The following is a 6,639-nucleotide window of genomic DNA, read 5'->3' as shown; positions in this document are numbered from 1 at the left end:
GCTCTAGATATAGGTACAACTATTAGAGGTTCTCAGTAGCAGTCTGCAGGTGTGGCTAGAAGCCACCCAACCTCTTTCCGTAGTAGCCAATAGTTCAAGAGGAGATAGTCACATGGTCAAAATTTAGTGAGAGGTGCTATATTTTTGGCTGATAGGAGTCGTAGTTGTCAACAATGTAATAGGAGACCCACTCCTTCTTAGCCAACTTATAGTTCATAGCTAACCTCTAGTAGAGGCAGTGTTCAGTAGCCGAGTGCTACATCTAGGAGTAGGGTGCATGACAGGAGAGGATTCTTTGAATGTGGACAACAAGGACACATAGCAGTTTATTGCCCTCAGCATATATCACAAAAATTAGGACACGAGAGGGCAGCACCAGTAGAGCCCACTGTTGGAGATTCAAGCAGGTCTCACCGAGTATTTGCGGTGGTAGATAACTGTTAGGCCAAGCACCAGGACACAGTTGTGGAGACATAAGGTGGGATAGGTGGTATTCCTTGTTCTGTGTTATTTGATTTAGGAGAATCTGATTCATTTAATTCTCCTTATTTAGTAGAGAGATGCAACCTTTCTACAACAAAGCATGACAATAGGTGGTAGGTAGAGCTAGCTACGTGATCCAGGGCCATAGTGGATTCCCTTGTGCTTAGGTGTCCTCTAGTATTGGGATATTTTCATACCTCAATGGATATACGTATTATGCCTTTGGGTTCCTATGATGTGGTACTCGGTATGGATTGGCTTGGGTTACACCAGGCATAGATATATTGTAGGAGCAAGAGGGTACAATGTGTAGATGATAGTGAGAAGAGTGTGGAGATTGTAGGCATTCAGAGGCCTATCTCTCTTCGCATGATTTCTGCCATGTAGATGAAGAGATGTGCATGTAAGGGTTTTCATCTATTTGTAGTCAGGTTGAGGGATGTGGATGAGGAGATTAGTACAAAGGAGTTATTGCAGCAACATCCTATCCTTTAGGAGTTTGCAGATGTTTTCCCCAGTGAGGTTCCATGTATGCCCCCACAACGAGATATAGACTTTGGGATTGATCTTGTTCCAGGAGCTGAGCCTATCTCTAGGGCTCTATATAGGATGACCACTCAGGAGTTGAGTGAGATGAGAGTGCAACTTGAGGAGTTGTTAGAGAAGGGATTCATAAGTTCTAGTGTATCCCTATGGGGTGCACCAGTGTTATTTGTGAAGAAGAAGTAAGGTTCTCTTCGACTGTGCATTGATTATAGATGTTTGAATAAGGTGATGATGAAGAACAAGTATCCCTTGCCTTGGATAGATGACTTATTTGACCAGATTAAGAATGCAAAGGTCTTTACTAAAATTAACCTTAAGTCCATATATCATCAATTGAGGATCCATGAGGCAGACATACACCATACAACTTTTCACACCAGATATGGGCACTATGAGTTTATAGTTGTGCCATTCTGTCTCATGAATGCACCATCATTCTTCATGAGCCTGATGAATGGTGTGTTCAGGATAGATTTTTGCTAGTTTTTTTGGATGACATTTTGAATTATTCTAGATTAGTGGAGGAGCATGAGGATCATGTTAGACAAGTCTTGCAGTGTCTTAAGGAGAATCAACTATATGCCAATCTAGCAAAGTGTGAGTTTTTCCGGTTAGAGGTCAGATACTTGGGCCATGTCATTTCTGGAGAGGGTATCGCAGTTCATCCCTCAAAGATTCAGGTGATAGTGGATTGGTCAACACCTACTAATGTGGGTGAGGTGCACAATTTCATGGGTTAGCTATTTATTACTGCAGATATGTGTAGGATTTCTCTCGGATTGCTCACCCCATTACTTCTCTTTAGAGGAAAGGGAAGAAATTCATTTGGTCAGAGCGTTGTGAAGTAGCCTTCAGGACACTTAAGGAGAATTTGATCAGTACACCAATTCTTGCAGTTCCAGATCCATTAGGTGACTTTGTGGTGTGTACTGATGCTTCATTGGAGGGTCTAAGATAAGTTTTGATGCAAAATGGTAGGGTGATAGCCTATGAGTCACATAAACTCAAGGATCATGAGCTGAACTACCCCACTCACGATCTTGAGTTAGTGGTGGTAGTACATGCATTGGTCTGTTGGAGGCATTTTCTCTTAGGGCATTGATTCAAGCTACACATAGATCACCATAGTTTATAGTATATATTTACGCAGCCAAATTTGAATGCTAGGAAGAGGCATTGGATGGAGTTCTTATGTGAGTATGAATTCAAGGTGAAGTTCATCCAGGGTAAGGAGAATGTGGGAGTAGATGCACTCAGCCGCAGGAGACATGGGCTATCAGGAGTGACTTTGGAGTTGGATTTGAGGAGTCGCATTTATAGTGCACTACCATCGGATACATGGTACCAGGAGGTTAGCTCAGAGATAACATCCGATAGATCCTTGGAGGGTAGATATATAGGTTATTCAATGGACACAGATGGAATTCTTAGACACAAGGGACACATTTATGTTCCGCCATCTAGTGGACTTCAAAAATTGATCATGATAGAGGCCCATCGTGCACCTTACTCGACACATCTTGGTGTCAAGAAGATGCACACAGAATTGAGACAACTTTACTTTTGGGCAGGAATGAGGAGAGACATAGCATATTTTGTCTCATGTTGTCTTGAGTGTCAACGGGTTAAGGTAGAGCACTGACATCCGCCAAGATTTTTGTAGTCATATGTAGTTCCGAAGTAGAAGTGGGACATCATTTCCATGGATTTTATAGTTGGATTGCTTATTTCTTCTCATCAACACGATACCATTATGGTCATCGTTGATTGGTTGACCAAGGTTGCACACTTCTCACCAGTTAGATCCTCATACAAAGCAACCACAGTGGTACAAATTTTTGTCAGAGGCATCATCAGGTTGCATGGTATTCCACGTATGATCATATCAAACAGAGATCCTATGTTCACTTCTACATTTTGGACAACACTGCAACATGATTTGGGTACTCAGCTGAACTATAATACAATGTATCACCCAGAGATGGATGGTCAGACAGAGTGAGTGAATCAGGTTTTGGAGGATATGTTGAGGATGTATGTTATGGATCAATAGTCCATATGGGAGGATTACCTATACTTAGTGGATTTTTTTTATAAAAATAGATACCATATCTCCATTGGTATGTCTCCCTACCAGGATTTATATGGGAGACCTTGTTGTACTTCACTTAGTTGGGACAAGTTAGAGGATAGGGTACACATTGGTTTCAAGTTGCTACAGGATATGGAGCAACAAGTTACCTGTATCAGAGAAAATTTGACAGCTGCACAAGATAGATAGAAGAAATATGCAGATGCTCACAAGACAGATAGACAATTTTTAGTTGGTGATAGGGTATTCTTGCGAGTTCACTCACGAAAGAGTCCGATCCATTATGGAAAAGGCTCTAAGTTGGCACCTCGGTTTGTAGGACCATTTGATATCTTGGAGAGGATTGGCCCTGTAGCTTATTGCCTTGCCTTGCTGCCTATCTTGTGCTACTTCCATGATGTATTTCATGTATCTGTATTGAGACTATACCATCCTGACATCTCACATGTTCTCGATTGGAATGCCTTGCAGGTCGAGGACGGGAAACTTTCTTTAGGATCGTGCACATTCTTCAGCATGGAGAGATGTCCCTTAGAGGTCGGCAAATAGAGTAAGTAGGTAAGGGTCTAGTGGGACATGAATGATGACACATCAGCTACTTGGGAGGATGCAACACAGATGAGAGAGTTGTACCCCTACTTGTTTTTAGGCTTCCAGGATTAAGCCTAGGCAAGGGGGGGAGGATGTAGTGCCCACTCTTGAGAAGACTCTTGTTTGATTTTGGATTGACTTGATCAGACCTTTATTTTTGCATGATGGATATGCTAGATATGATTTGACTTATGTGATGCATGAATATTGATTATGACTATTTACGTTTCTCAGTTGATGATTTTGATGATAGACATTACATGATATTATGCTATTTGATATTATTGACTATGCTCATGATTAGTTATGACTTCTACATGGTTAGATGTTTATTATGATGTTAATCACTAAATGTATTATATTGTGATATATGATGTAGTGTCCACCCTTGACTTGACTTGTTTTGATTAGAGTTGACTTTTATTCCATGTGTGATAGACTTATCTTGACTATCTATGATGATTTGGATGATGATTATTTTTGTATTTTAGTTACGTGTTGTGATGATAGACATTATTGGGCATATGCTATTTTGGATGATTTATACGATGTTGATTTATCATTATTGATCATGTAATTTGATGGATACTATATGCTTACTATGTGATAAATTATCAAAAGATTATATTGATCATGGATTTGATGTTGATTATTATTACACTAACCCTATTTCATGATTACATTTGATGAGATGCTTATAAAATGTGTTTGCCTACTGTTTGACTATCTTTGTGATAGAGATGATTTCACATCACTCATTGTGAGTGAGATGTGTCATCGCGACTCTCTATCACTTTCCTGTTATGATATATATGTATATGTTGTGTTATCATTTTGTGGTTGCATGACCTTGCAAGTACCAGACATTGAATCCACTTGGCTTCACATGTTTGAGCGTGTCTTTAATTCCAATGGCTTATGTGGTTCGGAGATGACATGAGTTCCCTTCACTTACTCTAGGTCTAAGAAGTGCACTGAATGTTGTAGCGTCTTGGCATAATTTTCCACATCAGTTAGTGAGTTTGATCTTTTCAGTATTATGAGAATGTTTAGAGATGATTTATTTATTTGATTATGTTTAGATTAATTATGTGATCCTTGATGTGTGATTTTATAATTAATAATGCTTATTTTAATGTATTTAATTTATTGGCTTTGAGTATTTAATTATTTGAATATTTTATGGTTATTTATTTTATATAATTTTAATATTTATTTGGTATTTATTATTTAATATTTATTGAGGTTTGATCATTTATTTGATATGTATTGAATTAATTAATTATTTATTCATTTAATATTTATGGTTTAATCATTTATTTGGTATTTAATGTTTATTTATTTATTATTGATTTATTGCTTAGTTGGTATTTATTTATTATTTATCGTTTAATAGTGCTTTTATATTTTAATGTTGATTAATATTTATTGGTAAACTTTATCGTTGTTTAATATTTATTTTATAGTTGTGATTTGATTATTTAATTATTTATTTGATTTTCTATGGTTTAGTATTTATTTGATATTTAATATTTATTTAGGGTAATTTATCTTATTAGCTTTTGGTTTATTTAATTTTAATCCCCATTTGGATTATTTATTTATAGCTTATGTTTATTTAATAGTTTGACTTTCATTTCCTAAGCGGGGTGTATGAACACATTAAATTTAAAATAATAATATAACATTCCCACTTGGCTGGATAAATATATTTACTATACCTACCCTTTACTCTCATTGGCTAAATTTGGAATGGGAGAATAAATTATAATATATGGTGGGTTGGTAAAATATATTCCAAAATGAAATATTTTGATTGGCCGAGATTGAGGCTAGGGTTTTGATTATTGTTTGCTTTTTATTTTCATTCCCGTGAAGTTTTTCAGGCTTGGCTATTCTTTGAATGTTTTTCCTGCAAGCATTTTTCCTTTGGATTTTTGATTTTTGCACTTGGATTTTGGCTGGAGCTTGGTTGGAGCTTGATTTGGATTTTGGCTAGAGATTGATTTGGATTTTGGCTTGGCTTTGTGGGGATCTCTTCTTCAGCTTCATTCCATCACTTCTGGTTGTAGGTTGGAGCTTTGAGCCTTTGTATTATTTTAATTTTAATGGCTTCCTTGTATGCTTCATGTCTGCACATTGTTTTCGGGAGATGGATTGAAAATAATATTTATTCTATGGTTTTAATATAGTTTTAAGGATTCTAAGTTTGGTTATGTCCTTAATTCAGATAAGTAGATTAGAGAGGAGGGGGTGTCTTTTTTTAAGGAATTGTTATCTTCTTCTTTTTCTTCTTCCTCTATGGATCATCATGTGGATTTTCTTTTAGAATCTATCCCCTCCCTTGTTTCTCATGAGGATAATGACTTTCTTATGAGGCCTTTTTCTTTAGATGAGCTTCATTCTATTATTTTTTCCATGGCCCCTGACAAAGCTCTGGGTCCTGATGAGTTTATTATCTTGTTCTTTCAGACATGTTGGGATTTTATTGGTTTTGACTTATTAATGGCTTTGGAAGAGTCTAGGAGGAGTGGGTATATCCTTAAAAATTTTAACATCACTTATATTGCCCTTATCCCGAAATCTAAGAATCCCCAAACTTTTGCTGAATTTAGACCCATTTCTTTGTGCAACTCTATTTACAAAATCTTCACCAAGGCTATTTTTTAAGACTTAAAATTCTCCTTCCTCATATCATCTCTCTTCAACAAGGAGGTTTTGTTCCGGGTCAGGAAACGCATGAGGGAGCAATTGTTGCTCATGAAACTTTACATTCCATAAATTCGTCCAATATCCCAGCTTTTGTGGTCAAACTTGATATGATGAAGGCTTATGATAAAGTTTGCTGGCCTTTTTTGCTCAAAGTTTTGAGAAAATTTGGTTTCTTTGAAAGCTAGTGTAAATGGATCAAGAGTTGTATTTCTACT

The sequence above is a fragment of the Cryptomeria japonica genome, chromosome 1, assembly GCF_030272615.1.
Source record: "Cryptomeria japonica chromosome 1, Sugi_1.0, whole genome shotgun sequence".
NCBI classification, from domain to species: Eukaryota; Viridiplantae; Streptophyta; class Pinopsida; order Cupressales; family Cupressaceae; genus Cryptomeria; species Cryptomeria japonica.
Note: the sequence above shows the minus strand (reverse complement) of the source record.